The 26,201-nt window shown below is 41.3% G+C and overlaps 1 pseudogene; it reads right to left on the bottom strand.

Moving 5' to 3' along the window:
• Positions 1 to 26,201, bottom strand: part of LOC116747218 — a 141,580-nt pseudogene that overhangs the window by 77,818 nt on the left and 37,561 nt on the right.

Raw genomic sequence — 26,201 nt, 5'->3', positions numbered from 1 at the left:
ACGGCGCCACCAGGGAAGCCCAACAACTTCTAGTTGTACATTAAAAATTGTTAACTATGCACATTATTGGACAGTAGATCAAGAATTTTCATCTTGCATGACTGAAACTCTGTATCTGTTGAACAACAATTCCCTATTTCCCTCTCCCCGGCCCCTGGCAGCCACCATTCTACTTTGTTTCCATGAATTTGACTACTTTAGATGCCTCATAGGTGGATTCATACAGTATTGGTCCTTTTGCGATTGGTTTATTTCACTTAGCATAATGTTCTAAAGGTTCATCCATGTTGTGGCATGTGACAAGCTTTCTTTAAAGCTGAGTAACATCCCAGTGTTTGTAATATATACTACATTTTCTTTATACCACATTTCCTTTATCCACTGATATATGGTGTGTCTGAGAGTGTCTGAGGTCATCTCATTGTAGTTCTGATTCTATTTCCCTGATGCTTAGTGATGTTGAGCATACTTTTTTGTGCTTGTTGGCCATTTGTATATCTTCTTTGGAGATATGTCTATTCAAGCCCTTTGCCTAATTTTTAATTAGGTTATTTGATTTGTTATCAGATACACTGTTTGCAAATATTTTCTCCCATTCCATAGGTTGCCTTTTCACTCTAGATTTTTTTCCTATGCTAAGCAGTTTTTAAGGTTGATGTAGTCCTACTTAATTTATGCTGCTTCTGTTACCTGTGCTTTTGATGTCATATCAAAGTTTTACTAAACAGGTTTTAAGCTACTAATATTTCACTAAGATTTTATTTTTACCATATAGAAAATGAGGACACTTGAGTGTTAAATTGACATGTTCAGTGTGCTTTTCATCTCTATTGAAGAATCACAATAAGATCTTAGAGTTTGTGTGCAGTATAGGGTTTCAGAAATCCTTGGCCATAAACCCAGGACTGTTTGGCCTACCCTAGCACACCATATGGCCTGCTTAATTAATGGCCACTCTGTGGTGACATCAATAACATGTGTTCTACAATTCAGTGACTTTAGTGATCAACAGGATTTTACTGAGATCAAGGGATCAAGGACTGATTAAAATTGAAGTATGGAAACTGAATTAGAAAAATAATCTGAATTAATATCACTTGCAGATGATAGGATTTGTCTTTCAGCAAATCCAAAGAATAAACTAAATCTACTACTACAAAAGTGTTCATCAAAGTGTCTTCTTAACAATACACAGAAATCAACAGTTTTACAATTGATAAGCGATAACTAGCTTAAAATTTAAATAAACCTCCAATTTCTAACACCCACAAAATGTGAAACACACAGAAGTAAACTCAATATGAAATGCACAGATACTGTATGAAGAAAGCTATAAAACTCAGGTAAGAGACACAAAAGAAGACATGAATAAATAGAGAGGCATATTTTGCTTTTGGTTAGGGAGATACCACATAGCAATAGTGCTAATTCTTCCAAATTACACTACAAATTTTATGCAATAGCACTTGAAATTTAAACAATTTGGGAACTTGACAAAATGAGAGTAAAATTTATGTGGAAAATAAACAGTACAGATTACCCAGCAAAATTCTGAGAAAGGAGAGTGATTGGGCATATCAGTCCTACTAGATATTAAAATTTATTATGAAGCTGCAGTAATTAAGGAAGTATGTTACTGGTTCAAGAGGAGACTGACAGACTGTTGTAACTGAAGAGAGTACAGAAATAGGCTTTCCTATAAGTATAGAATTATTTAAAAATATAAACTTGGGTTTCACCTGAAATTAAACCTCTTAGAGGCTCGAGGAAGACTGAACTAAAAATGTAACTTCTTGGTTGGCTAATAGCCCAAAACTTAATTAAGGCAACCCTTTACATTAAGTGGCAATCCCTACCAAAGTACTTATAAACCCTCCTATCCAATGCAATTTTATTTCCATGGGCTTACATCTAGTTTTCACCCATATGCTCTCGCTCTCTCTCTCTCTCTCTCTCTCTCTCTCTCTCTCTCGCTCTCTCTCTCTCTCTCTCTCTCTATATATATATATATATTTAAATAGTTGCAAGAATGTAAAAAGATAAATATGTTCAATAACATTTCATGAACACCTTCCTGTTTTTCTATATAACCTTAATAATAAATAATTTAACAAGTTCTTTATCATTCTGGAGTGAAAATGATTCTAAAATTTAATTTGTTCTATATTTAATTTTTGTTCACTTTATTGTATAAGCAGCATAGAGCTATTTAGTCCATCTTTTCAACTATTCTCTTGTAATATATTCTATAACAAATGTTTTAGTAGATATAAATTGCCTTCTGAAAGGATGGTATGAATGTACATTGCATAAGTGTTTACGTTTTCATGATGTATTTACATAGTGAAAAGATACTGATTATATCTTAATCTGAGTTGCACAAATTGATAGTAATGCTGATGAATTCTGTGTGTATTATACATATGTACATAATTTTGTTTTAATTGAGTATTCCCTTACCCACACATACATTTGTTTCTCTATATATCAGAGGTTAATTACATATTATTCACTGTTAATCCAGAAACTTTAGCCATGTTATATCTGACAGGAAACTTTTCCATTAACCAGTGATAAGCCCAATATAAATTAACTTAAGTAACTTTATAGACAGTAAGTATTAATGGAAATTACAGATTTCCAATAAATACACAAAGGCTTTAAGATCAAACACGACTAAGCTAAGAACACCTGAGTGATGATAATGTGGGAGGAAAATGGGAAGAGAAAAAGTAACTCAGGTAAAGGGTTCTCAGAAGTAGCCCTGATAATTTGTCCTCATAACAAATGGACATCTAGGAAAGAGCAGCAAGAGAACAAGCTGTTCTCTAGAAAAAGGTGAACTACCAACACTGACTCAAGGAGAAATAGAAAACCATGAGACCTATAATCATTGGAAATTTTCATTAGTATTTAAAAATCTGTAATAAAGCACCAGGTTATTGTTAATGAACATTCTAAGGATAAATAATTTGTACAGGTTAGAGTTTAAGAGTAGAGCTCATGAAGAGCTGCCAGACTCATTTTATGAAGCCAATTCAACCTCCATACAAAACCAGGTAAGGATAATCTAAGAAAGGAAAATCACAGGCAAATTTCATACTAATTGAACATTTTTGCAAAAATCTAATATGCAGAATACCCAGTAACACATTTATGTAAATTTTAGCCATAAACCAAATATAGGATTATTTGTTCTATGTATAAATGCCTATATAACACATGTATTTAAAAATGTGGATAAGAAGGCACATCTAGCTTCAGGAGAGCCGTTAAATCTGGACAGAGATGAAGAAAGGGATCAGGGATGGTAATAAAGTAGGTTTCAACTGTGTATCTACTTTTTTTTTTTTTTTTTTTGTGGTACGCAGGCCTCTCACTGTTGTGGCCTCTCCCGTTGTGGAGCACAGGTTCCGGACGCGCAGGCCCAGCGGCCATGGCTCACGGGCCCAGCCGCTCCGTGGCATGTGGGATCCTCCCGGACTGGGGCACGAACCCGTGTCCCCTGCCTTGGCAGGCGGACTCTCAACCACTGTGCCACCAGGGAAGCCCTGTTTTTTAATATATAAAAATCCAAAGCCAAAACTGCAAATGTTAACATTTGTTCAGTGTGAGTTTAGTCACATATGTTTATTATTCTTTGAGCTTTTCTAGGAGTTTGAAAACTTTCATAATGAGGATTGTGAATACAGACAGATATGTACTATTGGTCTCCATAACAGGAGCAAGTTCAAGTGATTTCCCTCCTGAACCCACTCTAGTCAGGTTGAGAGGAAGAGAAATTGTAGGCAGCAAGTATAAATAATGATTTCAAGAAGTTTTAATATAAGGGGGAACAGAGCAATTTGGAAAAAGCTGGAGGGAGATATAGAGTCTCAAGGAAGGTTCGGTAAACATGACAGATATTATAGCATATTTTATGCTGAAGGGAAATACGTAATAATGAGGAAGATAATTCAAGAGAGGGCAGAATTTCTGGAAGTATGTCCTCAGCTAAGTGAAGGGGAATGGGAATTACTCTAGTAAAGAAGGTCAACTGTAGTAACGGGAGAAAAGAGAGACAGATGCAGGGAGTTTGATAATGATGCTGGGGGCTTGTGGAAGGTGCCTTCTGATTGCTTGTCTTTTCTTGGTGAGGTAGGAATATGTATAGGGAAGTAGCATATGGAAAAGTGGTAGTACTTCCAGGCAGCATAAAAAGTGCACTTGAGGATAGGTGTTATGACTTTTAAGTGAGTTCCATTGGCATGATTAAGTGTTTTCCACCAGCCATGTTCAGCTGCATGAGTGTGGATGAATAGTCTAAGTTGAACAGGATTTTGTTTTTTCCTTGATGGCTAGAGAGGGCAAGGGGAACAAGAAATTTGAGTGTATAAGCATGTAAGTGATTATAATGACTGACCTTGGAATTGACGCCGAGGAATGAGGGAAATAAGAACATGAGGTGGGTGAAGGATAAGCAAAAGGTGGCAGGATCAATGGATTAGAGGTCCCAATGGGGGCTAAATGTGGTTAAAAGTGTGTAGCAGAGAGGGTGACCTGAAAAAACAGGGGTTGTTGGTCACAGATTGAGATTTATGAAATGGAGTTTATGGAGGGGTGGCAGTTGACTGGCAATGACACTCTCTAGGATAGCATTATGGGAGTGAGTGGTGAAGGTGGGGTGGAGAACAAGATCCTTTGGTGAAGAAGTTAAGAAACTGAGGGCTGGCTATTGGGAAGATCATTCATGAGGATATTAAAATCAAGGATTATGACAGGAGCCGTGACAGGCTTGTGGTCCTAGCCAAGATGATAGATCCCCATATTCCAGGTCTCTGCTCTGACAACTAAAAATCCCACAACAAAAGGAAAATGGAAGGCTCTAAAAGCCTTTAAAAGGTTGAAAAAAGATTGCATAGAGGCTTTGAGACTTGAGGAATGACATGGCAGTGTGTTCACTTGGTTTCCTTATTGTTTCCATGTATCCTAAACAGGGCACCTAAGCCTTCAACCCAAACCAATAACAGGCACAGATAAAAATGATTTTTAAAAAGCCTGTTCCTCCAAGCCAAAGGACTTGAAATGTAATGGCTTAAGAACAGAAAATCTTTTTGACAATACCCATCTGGCTCCAGCCAGACACCAATGGCAAACGCACACCCCCTCTCTGGTTTCAGCTTACCTAAGCAGGAAGCCGATATTCCCAACATTTCCCCACACACCACAGAAACAGCCAGCAAGTGTCCTGGTTCCCCCAGTGATGCAGTATTGGTGAAACCAAGAGATTTGATGATCCAGCCCATTCTTAGAAGCAGGTGATGGTCTGATTGCCCGGCTAAGTTAGTGTAGGTGCAGTTGAGTAAGGAGCTGATCTTCCAACCCCTACTCAGTAGAATTAGGTAATACTCTGACTGTCAGCAAAATTCAGCAAGCTACGCTTCAATTCCCACCTAGCAGCAAGGAGACTTCGTGAGGATTCGCGAGTCAGAGCAAATGAGCACTCTTCTTCCCTCCCACCTGTCCCAGGTGTCAGCAGGATCCAGCAGGTAGCTGAACATCGACCCTGAATTGGCAGCAACAAGACTCAACAGCTGGTGTGAGTAGAGTGGACACGACGATGTCCCCCACTGCTGGTGTCAGTGGGGCCCAATGGGGAACTTAACATCCACACCCAACTGGTGGCAACAGACAGACTGAACAATGTGGTACGAGGCAGTGCTAGGCAGCATGCCTGTGCTTCTCCCTACCCTTGTGCCAGTGGGTAAGAGACTGAGTACCCACACCCAAGCAGCATCAGTGAGGTATACGGAGGTGTTGCAAGGGGAGCTTAACAACTTTACTTCCCCCTCCCTCGGTGGCATGAGCCCAGTGTGGAGCTGAGCTTACACCACAAAGAAGGAACAGGGCATTGTGAGTTGGTGCCCAGCTTCTGTGAAGGGGTCTAGGCCAAGGGGTGAGTGGAATTTCCACTCCATCCATGTGTAATGAGGCTCTATGAGTCAGGACTCCACTTTTGCTGCAGAGGTGTTGGTGACGCCCAGGGGGAAGTTGAACCCACGCACCCACCAGAACCTTGAACTGCACCTTAACAGGGAAATTCCCTGCTAAGAGGAAATATTAAATATGATCCAAAGTATTAGAATTCGACATCTTTCTTAGTCGGTTCAGACTGCTATGACAGGATACCATAGATTAGAGGGCTTATAAACAATAAGAATTTCTCACCTTTCTGGAGGCCAGGAAGTCCAAGATCAAGGTGCCAGCAGATCTGGTGTCTGGTAAGGGCCTGCTTACCTGGGTCATAGACGGCAGTCTTTTCACTGTGTTCTCACAAGGAGGAAAGGGCGAGTGATCTCTCTGGGGCCTCTTTAATAAGGGCATATATCCTGCTCTGCCCTTATGTCCTCATCACTTCCCAAAGACCTCACCTCCAAATACCATCACGCAGGGGATAGGTTTCAACATATGAACTTCCGGGGGATACAAACATTCAGTTTATAGCAACATCCCAAAAAGCCAGGATACAAAAATAAAAATTACCCATCATCCCAAGAACCCGGAAAAAACAATTACAACACAAATGAGAAAAAAAGCAATCAACAGATCCGAAAGGCATATAGTGTGTGTTCTCCAACCACAGTGGAATCAAAATAGAAGTCAAAGACAACTGAAAAAACTCTAAAGACTTGAAAATTAAACAACACTTCTAAATAATCCCTGGGCCAAAGAATAATTCTTAAAGAAAATAGAAATACATAGAGCTCAATGATAACGAAAATACAATATATCAAATTACATAGGAGGCAGCTAAAGCAGTGCACACAGGTAAATTTGCAACACTAAATCCTTGGATTAGAAAGGAAGAAACACTCAAATCAGTAATTTCCTACGTTGAGAAATTAGGAAAGAGCAAAATAAATTCTATGCAAATAGAAGAAAGTAAACAAAAGGAGCAGAAATTAGTGCATTGAAAATTAAGAGTTATAGAGAAAAGTCAATGAAACAAAAAAGCTGTTTTTTAAAAAATATCAGTAAAATTGACAAACCTCTAAAGAGACCAACAATTTTTTTTTTTTTTTTTTCAGTACGCGGGCCTCTCACCGCCGTGGCCTCTCCTGTTGCAGAGCAACAGGCTCCGGACACGCAGGCTCAGCCGCCATGGCTCACGGGCGCAGCCGCTCCGCAGCATGTGGGATCTTCCCGGACCGGGGCATGAACTCGTGTCCCCCGCATCGGCAGGTGGACTCTCAACCACTGCGCCACCAGGGAAGCCCAACAATTTTTTAAAAGATAGAATTCCAACATCAAGAATGGAAAAAGTAATATCACTGCAGATCCTGCAGTCATAAGGATAATATAAATGATAATAAGGGAATGTTATAAACAAATCTAACACACGCACATAAATTGGAAACTGAGGAGAAATGGATAAACTTCTTGCAAACCACAAACTCACAAACTACTGAAATTCAACCAAGATGAAACAGGCAATTGGGAGTAGTCCTCTAACCATTAAAGAAGTTGATTTGCAATTAAAGAACTCCTGCAAAGAGATCTCCAGGCCCAGATGGTTTACAGGAGATTTCTACCAGATATTTAAAGAGGAACAGACTGCAAATTTACAATTTCTTCCAGAAAGTTGAAGAAGAATCACTCCCTAACTCACCTTATGAAGCTAGGGTTACCCTAATATCACAGAAAGAAAAAAAGGAAAAGGAAGAAAAACTGTAGGTCAATATCTCAAACAAAGCTGCCAAATTCATCAACAAAATATTTGAAAATCGAACGTGGCAAAGAATAATTACCATGAGCAAGTTGCTTTTATTCTAGGTATGCAAAACTAGTTCAACATTGAAAGGTCAATTAATGTAATGCACCATATCAACAAGGTTAAGAAGAAAAACCACATGACCAGAGCCATTGTAGAACAAACATTTGATAAAATCCAATGCCTATCATAATTTAAAAACAAACAAACAAACACAACTCAGCCAACCAGGAACAGAAAAGTTTCTTCATTCTCACACATAGCCCCCTACATCTCAAAACCAGCAATGGCACATCAAATCCTTCTCACTTTTGGAATACTTTTGACTTACCCTTCTGCCGCGTCTCTCCTGCCTCTTCCTTTGATGCATCTCTGACTTTCTTTGGCCTTCCTCTCCTACTTATATCATGTGATTACTTACATTGAGGCCACCTGGATAATTCAGGCTGTCCTCTTAAGATCATCTGATGACCAACCTAATTACATCTGCACGTCCTTTCACAGCAGTACCTGGTTTAGTACATGATTGAATAACTAGGTGATGGGAATCTTAGAGATTTAGACTTATGTCTAAAAAATGGCAATAAGTGTCCAATTCAGACAAATCTCCATATGGACAGGGATAGGAAGCCTTACTGGATGAATCCTAATTAAGTTTCTTCCTTTTTTTCTATTCCAATATTTACTAAATATTTACTGAATGAATGATATGTACTCAGATTGTGTTAGATGAAATGGATAAAGTTGTGAATAAGAAACATCCCCTGCCCTCGTGGATCTGGTATTCCTGTGGCAAATACCAAGAGCTAAAATTCTGTGATGAATCCCAAGAAGCGAACAGATGGAATGCAGGAAGAAGAGTGCATTGGGCCGGGCGCCGCGATAGCTAAAAACAGGGGAACCTGAACCAGTCTAATGGAGAACAAAGTTTACAATCTACAGTTCTCCAACGCTGGGGAAGCTGATGACTTCCACAATCATTTCAGACCTAAGGTTACATCTAAGAAATGGTAGGCAGGTATAGAAGTCTTCAGGCAGGGTATGTGAAGGTTGGATAGAGATCACAGGGATTTCCAAATACTTAAAGAGTATAGCTCTATAGGAGAGGTTTTGACGGAAGGTTGGAAAAGGACCCGTAATACTCCAGGTTTCTGGTCCTCAGTAAACATCCTTGCTATGTTTCTTATTTGAAATATATAAGATAAACATTTGTATCTCATAAGCAATAACTTTCAAAATTATTCTGAGAAATAATATGGCAAGAACTGTTGATAATAAATTAATCTTTCTTTCTTTTGTTCTTTCGTTCTTCCTTCTTTTAACTGTTGAAGGAAGAGGAGGAAGTTGAAGGTTAGGTAACATTTAGTTATACAAACAGAACAACTCATTTTCCTGTGACCTCCAGGCACTTATGTAAGTGTCCATCATTTACAGGAACCAGTGCAGTGCCCAGTTTACACAGTTCACACTATTGAGATCCTATTTTTCCTCCTAAAATGAATCTTCCTCAATAACCACTTTCCTTTTTATTTTTAACTTCCTTTAGGAGGAACAGCTTGGGGTGAGGAGACATTTCACCGTGGTGCCAAGTGAAAGGCTCCTGAAGGAAACAGTGGGAGTGACTATTTTGACATTGACCGTACTGCCTTAAAATAAGTTTTTGATGAAACAAAAAAAAGTGGCCCATGAAAATAAGATCCAAGCCAGCACCAAACATCCTGGTGCCATCTCAGGAAACCACTGTACTTACTGCACATATAATCTAACTGTCTACACTCAAAAGGTGCTAGAGAGATTGTTTTAGGTATAATGTGTGTCATGATTACTTTCAAAATGACTTAAGGCTTAGTCACACTTAAATAGTGCAAAATGAGACAAGATTAGACAGAGACCATCTTAATACTCAGTTCACGTTTTGCCTCTTCCAGGAAGTCTTCCCTGACCCTGCTCCCTTTCAGCTGTTAAAGCTGAGTCATGTGCCTCTTCCTTTGTCTTACCATATAGCCTTTTGCTTCTTCCTACTACAACACATGTCTCCTGAAGGTTGGAGACTGCTGGTAGTTTAAGATGGTCTTCAGCTTCAGGAGATGCTGCTCATTTTGTGGCAGGTCAATAGATGTTGCTAAATGCTTGGCATAGATTAAGTATTTAGTAAATAGCTGCTCACAGTCATAAGTGGGCACAGAAATAGGCCCTGAGTTTCTTGATAGTGAAGGAAATAAAGGAGCCATAGTGAACTATAAAATTTGAGGACCCTTTTTTCTCTATTCTTACTTGATCTTTCAGAACCAGGTGCACAGGAAACCACATCCTCTTTTCGGAAACACACTCCTCTCTCAACCTCTTTGACAATGTACTGTCTTGGTTTTCCCTCTACCTCACTGCTTACTCTTTTTCACCGTCTGTTATTTTTTCCTCCTCCTTATAAAGGTTGGAATTCCTCTCAACTCTATCTTTGGCCACATCTCCCTCTGTTTTTTTTTTTTTCCATAAGTGATCTCATTATTCCCATGGCTTTAAGCATCAGTTACATTCACAAATCTCAAAGGTATATGTATAGTCCACATCTCTCTTTTGAATTCCAAACTCAAATATTCCATTGTCTACCTATATCGCTAATTGAATATCTAATGTTTATCTCAAAAGTAATATTCAACATTCAACATGGGACTGCTTATTTCCTTTTCATCCTCCCAAGTCTTTTCTCCATCACTCCAACCTTCTCAATAATGGCAGCCATGAAAATGCTCCTCCCAGACATCTAATTACAAGGAGTGTAATTAACCAAGTGCTCAGATGTTGAGCTCTGAAATCCATCCATGTATTTGTGCAGAGGCTTTACTTTTCAGACAGCTCCCAGCCAATGGCTGAGTGCAACAGGATTATTAAAGCAGGCATATTTATGGGGGATACAGGATTCCTCTGATAGATAACTTTGGCTTAAGAATTCCCTTATGACCTTGCTCAACATTCCTTAGGCTGCACTGTCTGACGTGCTTACACTCAAACTTCCTTCGTTCCTTCTTTCCTCCACTCTAGGGCAAACCTACACTGGTATCTCTCAGCCTTTCTTAGCTCCTTCCTCATTTCTTCTCACAAGTGTTTACCCTAGTAAAATCCATGCATGTTTAATGCTATCTTGGACTCTGCCTTTTAGAGGACCCAGATTAATAAAAGTGGTACCAAAAATAGGGTAGTCTGAGAAACAGGCAAGAAGATGAGGTTTCGGTATTGGCTTATCCATTGCCCAGCAGATGAAAAGGTGGGGTCTGTTTGGTAGGTAAGGCATAGGTAGTCCCTAGCACAAGTTGATGACTCAATTGCAAAATATTTCTCAGCAGGTGATTTGGGAAAATATCCCAGTGCAGGAGACTTTTGTGTTAGTGTAATGATGTAGGTATTTGGAGAATACTGTACATGTGCACAAAATAGCAGTTGGCTGGTTAATGCTAAGTTGTATCCAACGACTGCAGAAGGATAGTGAGAGAGTGAAAGATGTTAAGAAGCAATTAATAGCTTAGTGTGAGAGCCAGAGACCCCTGTTGATTGGTGGTAGCATATAAAGTGGCCCTTATCACATATAGTGCAAGAGCAGACATAGGGGAACATCAGGTTGAAGACCCAAGTGTGAAAGTACCAGAGATCCAGAGATGTTTCAGTGGTTAGCCAAAGATGGTCAGTTATGCAAAGATCAGAGTCCTGGAGTCCTGACACATGGCATGAAGATATACCCTGAGGTATGCAACTACTTGACACCTAGAACTTCTAGGGTTGCAAAGGTAGCTCATACCTCCCCCCAAAAGAACTAGTACATCTGCTATGTTGTAAGATTCACAAGGCAACTGGTACCTCCCTCAGGATCTGCTCCCACCTCCTCTCTTGGCTGCTAGTCCCATAACCAGACTTAAATGCCAGTATAACCTGACTGGGGATATGCTAGGTCTATAAGGAAGGGAAGATATATGTGTGAAGAACTAAAATAATCAGCAGGGCCCAGGGTCATACCCCTAAAATTGGATTTTGAAGGTACTTGATCAAGAGGACCAGAATGTGAGACTGGATAGGCAATAATTTGTTAACTTGAGGATACTGACTTGGATATGGGACACTCTCGCCAGGTCCCAGAGGATGGAGCAAACTTGCTGTTGGGGGGGGCTATCAGAAGCCAGGAAAAAGCTATGGTCAATACTTAATGGAAATACCCGATTAGCACTGGAAAACAGTGGAGGAAGGAAAAAAGGCTGTTAGCACTGGGCATGGGAATCTGGAAGATCAGAGTCTTATGATCCAGGGAAGGCCCAAGTGGACATACTATTTGCCAAGGCCATCAGGAATGTGCTGAGAGAAGGGCTCCAGCATCACTAAGGAGTTCAATGCTTATTTTATTTTGCAAGCCAGGAATGATGGTACAAAAGGCAGTCATGGAGCTTAACTTATTAATATCCATGAGGATGATGGGGCCTAAAAACAACAGAGATCAGGTTGCAGCACGTAAATGCTAGAACCCATGATACCACAAATACCATGATGACCAACAAGATCTGAAGGGCAGCCAAGGGCACTTGACCCATAGGGAGTCAGAGAAATAAGTTGAGCACAGCACCTCTAGAGGCAAAGTAGACAAGCAACCAACAAAGGTACCACTTAATATCTATAAGTAAAAATTTTTTAAAATAAGATGGGGCTTCCCTGGTGGTGCAGTGGTTGAGAGTCCGCCTGCCGATGCAGGGGACAAGGGTTCGTGCCCCGGTTCGGGAAGATCCCACATGCTGCGGAGCGGCTGCGCCCGTGAGCCATGGCCGCTGAGCCTGCGCGTCCGGAGCCTGTTGCTCCGCAACGAGAGAGGCCACAACAGCGGGAGGCCCGCGTACCGCAAAAAAAAAAAAAAAAAAAAAAAAAAAAAAAAAAAAGATGGAGAAGCAAGAGGCTGAGTGTAGTTGACTCAATAAAAAGTCATGATCTCTTGCTTAGACCTGAATCAATGTTCAGATCTGGAATCCAGTGACTGAAGAGATGGACAGGTCCCTAGGAAGAAGACCCCTAAATACCATGGCAATATATATCCCATGATGATTCTCAAAGTCTTTCCCCCAAAGGACCTAGGGTCTTTGACTTAGGTGACTGTACAGTGAGAAAAGGGTAATAATAAGACATTTATAGTACTACTAATCACAGTGGACATTGATACATGGAGACCGTCAGTGTCATCAGACTCTCTTCTCCCACTAGACTGGTAACTTAGAAGCCAAATAACAAATAGAATACTGGCTAAAGTATGGCTCACAATGGGCTCACTGGGTCTACAAACATACCCGTAGTCATTTTTCCAGTCCCCATATGCACAACTGAAATTGATATACTTGAAAGTTGGAGTAAGCCCTACACTGTGTCCCTGGCCTGTGAAGTAAGAACTATCAATATTAGGGAAGACCAAATGGAAACCCCTGAAATCACCTGAAAATGATACTAAATCAGAACAATATCTTACCATCACAACAGAGGGTATGGCTGAGATCAGTGACACCATTAAAAATCTAGATAAAGAAGATATGGCATATATATACATGGAATACTACTCAGCCATTAAAAAGAATGAAATAGTGCCATTTGCAGTGACATGGACGGACCTAGAGATTATCATACTGAGTGAAGTAAGTCAGACAAAGAAAGACAAACACCATACGATATCACTTATATGTGGAATCTAAAAAAAGGATATAAATGAATTTATCTACAAAACAGAAATAGAGTTACAGATGTACAAAACAAACTTATGGCTACTGGGGGCAAAGGGGGAGGGATAAACTGGGAGATTGGGATTGACATATACATACTACTATATATAAAATAGATAACGAATAAGGACCTACTGTATAGCACAGGGAATTCTACTCAATATTCTGTAATGGCCTATATCAGAAAAGAATCTAAAAAAGAGTGGATACATGTATATGTGTAACTGATTCAATTTGCTGTACAGCAGAAACTAACATTGTAAATCAACTATAAATTTTATTCCAAAATTTTTTTTAAATAAAAAAAAATAAAAGGATAGAGGAGTGGTAGCCTTTATATCTCTGTTTAATTTTTCAATCTGGAACCTGCAGGAAATGGATGGATCCTGAAGAATGACTGTATACAATCACAAGTAGTAATCCTGATTGCAGGTACTGTGCTGGACATGATATCTTTGCTAGGACATACTAATAAAGCCTCTGATGCATTCCTTGCCACCACTGATTTAATGAACGTACTTTTACATTCTAATTAGCAAAGAGTATCAGAAATAATTTTCATTTATGTGGGATCAACAGCATTCATTTACAATGTGTCACGGCTATGTTAATTTTCTTGCACTGTTATAATATAGTCTGAAGAATCTGGACCATAGAACATCACACTGATCCACTGCATTGATAACATCATGCTGATGTGACAGGGCAGGAAAGAAGTGACAAATAGACTGGAGGTCCTGTTAAGGCACATGTACTCCAGAGGGTGGGAGATAAACCCTAATAAATTTTAGGGACCTGCAAATTCAGTGAAAGTTTTACATTTCCAGTGTTCAGGGACATGTTGGGATGTCCCCTCCAAAGCAAAAGACACATTTCTGTATCCATCTTGAATTCCCCAACACAAAGAAGGAAGCACACCATTTTGTGGCCATCTTTGGATTCTGAAGGCCTAGAATTCCATACCTGGGAGTATTGCTCTACCCTATACACCTTCGGACATGGAAATCTACCAGCTTTGAGTCAGACCCAAGGACAAAAAGGCAGTGGAGCAGGTCTAAGCCAGAGTGCCATTATCCTTGTCACTTGAGCCACAAAATTAAATAAACCCTATAGTGTTGAAGATACAAGTACTGGGAAAGGATGCAGTTTGGAGCATATGCTCCAATGGGATATTCACAATATAAGCCCTTGGGATTCTGGAATAAGGCTATGCCATCCATAGAAAAGTATATGACTTTTTTTTTTTTTTTTTTTTTTTTGGGGTACGCAGGCCTCTCACTGTTGTGGCCTCTCCTGTTGCGGAGCACAAGCTCCGGACACACCGGCTCAGCGGCCATGGCTCACGGGCCCAGCCACTCCGCGGCATGTGGGATCCTCCCGCACCGGGGCACGAACCCGCGTCCCCTGCGTCGGCAGGCAGACTCTCAACCACTGCGTCACCAGGGAAGCCCGGAAAGTATATGACTTTTAAGAAACAACTCTTGGAGTATTACTGGGCTCTGGTAGAAACAGAACACTTGACCATGGGTCACCAAGTAAAGATGCATTCAGAACTGTCCCTTCTGTTGGACTCAACAAATTATACACTCAGACACGCCTAGAAGCAGTCCATCATGGAATGGAAATGTACATCCTGCAATCAACCCAAGCAAGACAAGAGGGCACAAGTTAGCCGCATGAACTGGTAGCCTAGAACTTTTGTTACCCAAAAGGGTTGCACCAGTGCCCATCCTTGGCTTGCAAGGGACTCCTGCATGACTGACTGGAAGAAGAGGAAAACTGGGCTTCCCTGGTGGCGCAATGGTTGAGAGTCCGCCTGCCGATGCAGGGGACGTGGGTTCGTGCCCCGGTCCGGGAAGATCCCACATGCCGTGGAGTGGCTGGGCCTGTGAGCCGTGGCCACTGGGCCTGCGCGTCCGGAGCCTGTGCTCCGCAACGGGAGAAGCCACAACAGTGAGAGGCGCGTACCCAAAAAAAAAAAAAAAGAAGAGGAAAACTCCGAACTTGTTTTATGGATGAATCAGCATGCTATGGGAATGAAAAGCAAAAATGGACAGTGGCAACATAGCCATAGCCACATTCACAGTGGCTAACCTTACAAGATAGAGTAGAGCAAAATCATCCCAAGGGTAAGATGTGCACCTGGTTATCTACTTTGTGTAGAGGGATACGGGGCCTAAGGTGAGAATATATAGATTCCTGGGTAGGGGTCAGTAGACTAGCTTTCTAATCTGGGGCTTGGAAAGACAAAGTCTAGAAGACAAAGACAAAGAGGTTTAAGGAAGAAGCATGTGGACAGACATACGGGAGTGGGCATGAAGTATGAAAACATTTATATCACACATTAATGCTCACCAGGAAGTATTCATCACAGAGAGGCACTGAAAACCATGTTGATGAAATGACTCAGTCAGTTGACATTACTGGCCTTTCTCATCAGCCATCCCAGAAGTAGCATAATGGGCATTTGAATGGAGTGTCCATGGTGGCAGACATGGAGGTACATGTGAACCCAACAACATGGACTTCCACTAACATAGGTATTGCTATCTCTGAATGTCCAACATGTCAGCAACGTAGACCAATGCTGAGCACCTGGTATGATACCATTCCACAGGGAGATCAAATGGCCACATTGTGGCAAGGTGATGACATTGGGCCTGTCTATTCTGGAAGGGCCAGCATTTCATTTTCATAAGAACAGATACTCATCCAGACATGAGTTTGCTTTTCTTCTTACAGAATCTTAGCCACTATCTGTGGGCTTATGGAATTCCTGGTCCATAGGCCTGGTATCCCACACACAACATAGCATCTAACCAGAGTATCCATTTCACAGAAAAGGATGTGCAGGAGTGGGCCCATGACCATAGGTTCCACTGGCCACATCACATACACCACCATCCAGAAACAGCTGGCTGTGTAGAACACTGGAACTACCGTCTAAAGATACAACTAAAGTGCCAGGTCAAAAGAAATCCTCTGAAAGGATGGGATGTCATCCTTTGCAATGCAGTGTACTAGACTGCATTTATTAAATCAGGGGCCTCTATATGGCACTGTGTCTCCCTTATGAAGGTACATGTATCTGGGAACCAAGGGTTTGGCAGCAAGTTTGGCCTCACACCACCACTCTCAATGACCCACTGGGGAATTGTGTGCTTCCTGTCCTCATCATTCAGGGCTCTGTGGGGTTGGAGGGTCTAGTTCACAAAGGAGCCACACTCTTGCCAGGGGACATAAGTAATGGCAAGCTATGGCTGCCACCAGGACCCTTTGTATCCATTATGTCCAAGGACCAGCAGGTAAAAGGAAGAGTCACCATACTGGCATGCACAAGCAGTCCTGATCATCAGGCTAAGGCAGGGATTCTTTTTCCCCACTGGGGCCAAGAGGATTATGTGTGGATCCCAGGTGTTCTCCTGGTACCTCCTGGTACTCTCTTGCCCCATTGTAACTGTGAATAAACAAGTGCAGCATCCCCAGACTCAGGTCTCAGAGCGCTCAAGAATGAAGGTTTGGGTTACATCACCAGGTAAGCCACCAAGACCTGTTAAGAAGATAGCTCAGGGCAACTTGTTCCCCAACCCCACCAAATTGGGCTCAGAATACTTCCAATCCATCAACAGACACTGTTGGATTTCCCTCCAATAATATTCCTTAAAACCATCTACTTTTCTCATTTCCACTTCTCCACCTTAGTCTAAGCCATAATCATATCACATTTGGGTCACTTGAGAGCCTCCTAAATTGTTCCCTTTCTCTTTTCCTGCTACAATTCACCTACCCTACAAGAGACAAAGTGACTTAAAAAGAATACATCAAGGGGGACCTTGAAGATGGTGGAAGAGTAAGACGCGGAGATCGCCTTCCTCCCCACGGATACACCAGAAATACATCCACACGTGGAACAACTCCTACAGAACTCCTACTGAAGGCTGGCAGAAGACCTCAGACCTCCCAAAAGGCAAGAAACTCCCCACGTAACTGGGTAGGGCAAAAGAAAAAACAGAGACAAAAGAATAAGGACGGCACCTGCACCAGTGGGAGGGAGCTGTGAAGGAGGAAAAGTTTCCACACACTAGGAAGCCCCTCCGCGGGCGGAGACTGCGGGAGGCAGAGGGGGGAGTTTCGGGACCGCGAAGTACTGCACAGCGACGGGTGCGGAGGGCAAAGCGGGGAGATTCCTGCACAGACGATCGGTGCTGACCGGCACTCACCAGCCCGAGAGGCTTGTCTGCTCACCCGCCGGGGCGGGCGGGGCTGCGAGCTGAGGCTCGGGTTTTGGTTTTGGACGGAGCTCAGGGAGAGGACTGGGGTTGGCGGCTTGAACATAGCCTGAAGGGGTTAGTGCACCACGACTAGCCGGGAGGGAGTTCGGGGAAAAGCCTGCACCGGCCGAAGAGGCAAGAGACTTTTTCTTCCCTCTTTGTTTCCTGGTGCGCGAGGAGAGGGGTTTAAGAGCGCTGCTTAAAGGAACTCCAGAGACGGGCGCGAGCCGCGGCTAAAAGCGCGAACCCCAGAGACGGGCGCGAGCCGCGGCTGAGGGCGCGAGCCCCCGAGACGGGCGCGAGCCGCGGCTGAAAGCGCAAACCCCAGAGACGGGCGCGAGCCGCGGCTAAAACCGCGGACCCCAGAGACGGGCGGGAGACGCTAAGGCTGCTGCTGCCGCCACCAAGGGGCCTGTGTGCGAGCACAGGTCACTCTCCACACCCCTCTTCCGCGGAGCCTGTGCAGCCCGCCACTGCCAGGTTCCCGGGATCCAGGGACAACTTCCCCGGGAGTACGCACGGCGGGTCTCAGGCTGGTGCAACATCACGCCGGCCTCCGCCGCAACGTCACGCTGCCTCTGCAGCCGCAGGCCCGCCCCGCACGTAGTGCCCCTCCTACCCCCATCCCCCAACCCCCGGCCTGAGTGAGCCGGAGGCCCCGAATCAGCGGCTCCTTTAACCCCGTCCTGTCTGAGCGAAAAAACAGACGCCCTCCAGCGACCTACACGCAGAGGCAGGGCCAGATCCAAAGCTGAGCTCCTGTGAGCTGTGAGAACAAAGAAAAGAAAGGGAAATCTCTCCCAGCAGCCACAGAAGCAGCGGATTAAAGCTCCACAATCAACTTGATATACCCTGCATCTGTGGAATACCTGAATAGACAAGGAATGATCCCAAATTGAAGAGGTGGAATTTAGGAGCGAGATCTATGATTTTTTTCCCTTTTCCTCTTTTTGTGAATGTGTACGTGTATGCTTCTGTGTGAGAGCCTGTCTGTATACTCTTGCTTCCACCATTTGTCCTAGGGCTCTATCCGTCCATGACTTTTTTTTAAAAATTCTTTTTCTTAATAATTAAGTTTAATTGTAATAACTTTATTATACTTTACCTTCGTTCTTTCTTTCTTTCCTTCCTTCCTTCCCTCCTTTAGACAACGAATCACCCCAAATTGAGGAGGTGGTCTCAGGGAGCAGGATTTATGATTTTTCCCCCTTTACCTCTTTTTGTGAAGGTGTATGTGTATGCTTCTGTGTAAGATTTTCTCTGTATAGCTTTGCTTCCAACATTTGTCCTAAGGTTCTATCCGTCCCTTTTTTTTTTTTTCTAAATATTTTTTAATTCAATAACTATATTATACTTTATTTTATTTTTACTGTATCATCTTTCTTTCTGTCTCTTTTCCTTCTTTCCCTCCTTCCTTCCTTCCTCCCTCCCTCCCTCCCTCCCTCCTTTCTTTCCTTCTTTGCTTCTTTCTTCCTTCCTTCCTTTCCTCCTTTCCTTCTTTCTTTACTCATACTTCTACTAATTCTCCCTACTTTTTCTCCCTTTTATTCTGAGCTGTGTGGATGAAAGGCTCTTGGTGCTCCAGCCAGGAGTCAGGGCTCTGCCTCTGAGGTAGGAGAGCCAACTTCAGGACACTGGTCAACAAGAGACCTCCCAGCTCCACATAATATTAAACGGTGGAAATATCCCAGAGACCTCCATCTTAACACCAGCACCCAGCTTCACTCAACGACCAGCAAGCCACAGTGCTGGACAACCTATGCCAAACAACTAGCAAAACAGGAACACAACCCCACCCATTAGCAGAGAGGCTGCCTAAAATCATAATAAGGCCACAGACACCCCAAAACACACCACCAGACGTGAACCTGCCCACTAGAGAGACAAGATCCAGCCTCATCCAGCACAACACAGGCACTAGTCCCCTCCACCAGGAAGCCTACACAACCCACTGAAACAACCTTAGCCACTGGAGACAGACATCAAAAACAACGGGAACTATGAAAGTGCAGCCTGCAAAAAGGAGACCCCAAACACAGTAAGATAAGCAAAATGAGAAGACAGAAAAACACACAGCAGATGAAGGAGCAAGATAAAAACCCACCAGACCTAACAAATGAAGAGGAAATAGGCAATCTACCTGAAAAAGAATTCAGAATAATGATAGTAAGGATGATCCGAAATCTTGGAAGTAGAATGGACAAAATGCAAGAAACAGTTAACAAGGACCTACAAGAACTAAAGACGAAACAAGCAACGATGAACAATGCAATAAATGAAATTAAAATCACTCTAGATAGGATCAATAGCAGAATAACTGAGGCAGAAGAACGGATAAGTGACCTGGAAGATAAAGTAGTGGAAATAACTACTGCAGAGCAGAATAAAGAAAAAAGAATGAAAAGAACTGAGGACAGTCTCAGAGACCTCTGGGACAACATGAAACGCACCAACATTCGAATTATAGGGGTTCCAGAAGAAGAAGAAAGAAAGAAAGGGACTGAGAAAATATTTGAAGAGATTATAGTTGAAAACTTCCCTAATATGGGAAAGGAAATAGTTAATCAAGTCCAGGAAGCACAGAGGGTCCCATACAGGATAAATACAAGGAGAAACACGCCAAGACACATATTAATCAAACTGTCAAAAATTAAATACAAAGAAAGCATATTAAAAGCAGCAAGGGAAAAACAACAAATAACACACAAGGGAATCCCCATAAGGTTAACAGCTGATCTCTCAGCAGAAACCCTACAAGCCAGAAGGGAGTGGCAGGACATACTGAAAGTGCTGAAGGAGAATAGCCTGCAACCAAGACTACTCTACCCAGCAAGGATCTCATTCACATTTGATGGAGAAATTAAAACCTTTACAGACAAGCAAAAGCTGAGAGAGTTCAGCACCACCAAACCAGCTTTACAACAAATGCTAAAGGAACTTCTCTAGACACGAAACACAAGAGAAGGAAATGACCTATAGTAGCGAACCCAAAACAATATATAAAATGGAAATAGGAACATACATATCGATAATTACCTTAAATGTAAATGGACTAAATGCTCCCACCAAAAGACACAGATTGGCTGAATGGATACAAAAACAAGACCCTTATATATGCTGTCTACAAGAGACCCACTTGAGAACTAGAGACACATACAGACTGAAAGTAAGGGGATGGAAAAAGATATTCCATGCAAATGGAAACCAAAAGAAAGCTGGAGTAGCAATTCTCATATCAGACAAAATAGACTTTAAAATAAGGACTATTAAAAGGGACAAAGAAGGACACTACATAATGATCAAGGGATCGATCCAAGAAGAAGATATAACAATTGTAAATATTTATGCACCCAACATAGGAGCACCTCAATACATAAGGCAAATACTAACAACCATAAAAGGGGAGATCGACAGTAACACATTCATAGTAGGGGACTTTAACACCCCACTTTCACCCATGGACAGATCATCCAAAATGAAAATAAATAAGGAAACACAAGTTTTAAATGATACATTAAACAAGATGGACTTAATTGATATTTATAGGACACTCCATCCAAAAACAACAGAATACACATTTTTCTCAAGTGCTCATGGAACATTCTCCAGGATAGATCATATCTTGGGTCACAAATCAAGCCTTGGTAAATTTAAGAAAACTGAAATTGTATCAAGTATCCTTTCCGACCACAACGCCATGAGACTAGATATCAATTACAGGAAAAGATCTTTAAAAAATACAAACACATGGAGGCTAAACAATACACTACTTAATAATGAAGTGATCACTGAAGAAATCAAAGAGGAAATAAAAAAATACCTAGAAACAAATGACAATGGAGACACAACGACCCAAAACCTATGGGATGCAGCAAAAGCAGTTCTAAGGGGGAAGTTTATAGCAATACAAGCCCACCTTAAGAAGCAGGAAACATCTCGAATAAACAACCTAACCTTGCACCTCAAGCAATTAGAGAAAGAAGAACAAAAAAACCCCAAAGCTAGCAGAAGGAAAGAAATCATAAAAATCAGATCAGAAATAAATGAAAAAGAAATGAAGGAAACAATAGCAAAGATCAATAAAACTAAAAGCTGGTTCTTTGAGAAGATAAACAAAATAGATAAACCACTAGCCAGACTCATCAAGAAAAGAAGGGAGAAGACTCAAATCAATAGAATTAGAAATGAAAAAGGAGAAGTAACAACTGACACTGCAGAAATAAAAAAAATCATGAGAGATTACTACAAGCAACTCTATGCCAATAAAATGGACAATCTGGAAGAAATGGACAAATTCTTAGAAATGCACAACCTGCCAAGACTGAATCAGGAAGAAATAGAAAATATGAACAGACCAATCACAAGCACTGAAATTGAAACTGTGATTAAAAACCTTCCAACACACAAAAGCCCAGGACCAGATGGCTTCACAGGTGAATTCTATCAAACGTTTAGAGAAGAGCTAACACCTATCCTTCTCAAACTCTTCCAAAATATAGCAGAGGGAGGAACACTCCCAAATTCCTTCTACGAAGCCACCATCACCTTGATACCAAAACCAGACAAGGATGTCACAAAGAAAGAAAACTACAGGCCAATATCACTGATGAACATAGATGCAAAAATCCTCAACAAAATACTAGCAAACAGAATCCAACAGCACATTAAAAGGATCATACACCATGATCAAGTGGGGTTTATTCCAGGAATGCAAGGATTCTTCAATATACGCAAATCTATCAATGTGATAAACCATATTAACAAATTGAAGGAGAAAAACCATATGATCATCTCAATAGATGCAGAGAAAGCTTTCGACAAAATTCAACACCCATTTATGATAAAAACCCTCCAGAAAGTAGGCATAGAGGGAACTTTCCTAAACATAATAAAAGCCATATATGACAAGCCCACAGCAAACATCATCCTCAATGGTGAAAAACTGAAAGCATTTCCACTAAGATCAGGAACAAGACAAGGTTGCCCACTCTCACCACTCTTATTCAACATAGTTTTGGAAGTTTTAGCCACAGCAATCAGAGAAGAAAAGGAAATAAAAGGAATCCAAATCGGAAAAGAAGAAGTAAAGCTGTCACTGTTTGCAGATGACATGATACTATACATAGAGAATCCTAAAGATGCTACCAGAAAACTACTAGAGCTAATCAATGAATTTGGTAAAGTAGCAGGATACAAAATTAATGCACAGTAATCTCTGGCATTCCTATATACTAATGATGAAAAATCTGAAAGTGAAATCAAGAAAACACTCCCATTTACCATTGCAACAAAAAGAATAAAATATCTAGGAATAAACCTACCTAAGGATACGAAAGACCTGTATGCAGAAAATTATAAGACACTGATGAAAGAAATTAAAGATGATACAAATAGATGGAGAGATATACCATGTTCTTGGATGGGAAGAATCAACATTGTGAAAATGACTCTACTACCCAAAGCAATCTACAGATTCAATGCAATCCCTATCAAACTACCACTGGCATTTTTCACAGAACTAGAACAAAAAAGTTCGCAATTTGTATGGAAACACAAAAGACCCCGAATAGCCAAAGCAATCTTGAGAACGAAAAAAGGAGCTGGAGGAATAAGGCTCCCTGACTTCAGACTATATTACAAAGCAACAGTAATCAAGACAGTATGGTACTGGCACAAAAACAGAAAGATAGATCAGTGGAACAGGATAGAAAGCCCAGAGATAAACCCACGCACATATGGACACCTTATCTTTGATAAAGGAGGCAGGAATGTACAGTGGAGAAAGGACAGCCTCTTCAATAAATGGTGCTGGGAAAACTGGACAGGTACATGTAAAAGTATGAGATTAGATCACTCCCTAACACCATACACAAAAATAAGCTCAAAATGGATTAAAGACCTAAATGTAAGGCCAGAAACTATCAAACTCTTAGAAGAAAACATAGGAAGAACACTCTATGACATAAATCACAGCAAGATCCTTTCTGACCCACCTCCTAGAGTAATGGAAATAAAAACAAAAATAAACAAATGGGACCTAATGAAACTTCAAAGCTTTTGCACAGCAAAGGAAACCATAACCAAGACCAAAAGACAACCCTCAGAATGGGAGAAAACATTTGCAAATGAAGCAACTGACAAAGGATTAATCTCCAAAATTTACAAGCAGCTCATGCAGCTCAATAACAAAAAAACAAACAACCCCATCCAAAAATGGGCAGAAGACCTAAACAGACATTTCTCCAAAGAAGATATACAGAATGCCAACAAACACATGAAAGAATGCTCAACATCATTAATCATTAGAGAAATGCAAATCAAAACTACAATGAGATATCATCTCACACCAGTCAGAATGGCCATCATCAAAAAATCTACAAACAATAAATGCTGGAGAGGGTGTGGAGAAAAGGGGACACTCTTGCACTGCTGGTGGGAATGTGAATTGGTTCAGCCACTATGGAGAACAGTATGGAGGTTCCTTAAAAAACTACAAATAGAATTACCATATGACCCAGCAATCCCACTACTGGGCATATACCCTGAGGAAACCAAAATTCAAAAAGAGTCATGTACCAAAATGTTCATTGCAGCTCTATTTACAATAGCCCGGAGATGGAAAGAACCTAAGCGCCCATCATCGGACGAATGGATAAAGAAGATGTGGCACATATACACAATGGAATATTACTCAGCCTTAAAAAGAAATGAAATTGAGTTATTTGTAATGAGATGGATAGACCTAGAGTCTGTCATACAGAGTGAAGTAAGTCAGAAAGACAAAGACAAATACCGTATGCTAACACATATATATGGAATTTAAGGGGAAAAAATGTCATGAAGAACCTAGGGATAAGACAGGAATAGAGGCGCAGACCTACTGGAGAACGGACTTGAGGATATGGGGAGGGGGAAGGGTGAGTTTTGACAGGGCGAGAGAGAGTCATGGACATATACACACTAACAAACGTAGTAAGGTAGATAGCTAGGGGGAAGCAGCCGCAAGGCACAGGGATATTAGCTCGGGGCTTTGGGACAGCCTGGAGGGGTGGGAGGGGGAGAGTGGGAGGGAGGGAGACGCAAGAGGGAAGACACATGGGAGCACATGTATATGTATAGCTGATTCACTTTGTTATAAATCAGAAACTAACACACTATTGTAAAGCAATTATACCCCAATAAAGATGTTGAAAAAAAAAAAAAAAAAAAACTACAAATAGAATTACCATATGACCCAGCAATCCCACTACTTGGCATATACCCTGAGAAAACCAAAATTCAAAAAGAGTCATGTACCAAAATGTTCATTGCAGCTCTATTTACAATAGCCAGGACATGGAAACAACCTAAGCGCCCATCATCGGATGAATGGATAAAGAAGATGTGGCACATATACACAATGGAATATTACTCAGCCTTAAAAAGAAATGAAATTGAGCTATTTGTAATGAGATGGATAGACCTAGAGTCTGTCATACAGAGTGAAGTAAGTCAGAAAGAAAAAGACAAATACCGTATGCTAACACATATATATGGAATTTAAGGGAAAAAAATGTCATGAAGAACCTTGGGGTAAGATAGGAATAAAGACGCAGACCTACTGGAGAACGGACTTGAGGGTATGGGGAGGGGGAGGGGTGAGTTTTGACAGGGCGAGAGAGAGTCATGGACATATACACACTAACAAACGTAGTAAGGTAGATAGCTGGGGGGAAGCAGCCGCAAGGCACAGGGATATTAGCTCGGTGCTTTGTGACAGCCTGGAAGGGTGGGATGGGGAGAGTGGGAGGGAGGGAGACGCAAGAGGGAAGACATATGGGAACATATGTATATGTATAGCTGATTCACTTTGTTATAAAGCAGAAACTAACACACCATTGTAAAGCAATTATACCCCAATAAAGATGTTTAAAAAAAAAAAAAAAAAAAAAAAGAATATATCAAATTTCTTCTATGTGTTTAAAAACTTCCAGTGCTTCCTTACCAATTTTAACAAAAAATTCCAACTCCTAACAGCAGCTACAATATCCTGTATGATCTGGCCCTTACCTCTCTTTCCAACCATATCTGTATGCTCTTCCCCATAACTCATCAACCACTCCAGCCTTGGATTCCTTGATAGTGTTGGAATATGCAATCACTTTTTACCTCATGGTCTTTACACTAGCAGTTCTTTTTGCCTGTAATGGTCTGTTTTTGGATCTTTGCATGGCAGACTTCTGTTTGTCATTCTGTTCTCAGTACAAATACCACACATTCCCTGATGTCTTTCCTGGAAATCCAGTGTAAAGTACTAAAGTAGGTTTCCCCTGTCTCAACAACAACTGGTTATTCTTTCTCAACACTTTTTTATTATTTGCTTATTTTTGTGGTTTTTTTCTTATTATCTATCTCCTCAAATAGGCTTTAAAATTGATTATATCAAGAATTAATTATGCCTTGTTT

The sequence above is a fragment of the Phocoena sinus genome, chromosome X, assembly GCF_008692025.1.
Source record: "Phocoena sinus isolate mPhoSin1 chromosome X, mPhoSin1.pri, whole genome shotgun sequence".
NCBI classification, from domain to species: domain Eukaryota; kingdom Metazoa; phylum Chordata; class Mammalia; order Artiodactyla; family Phocoenidae; genus Phocoena; species Phocoena sinus.
The sequence above is the reverse complement of the archived record's forward strand: the minus strand, read 5'-3'. Positions and strand labels throughout refer to the sequence as shown.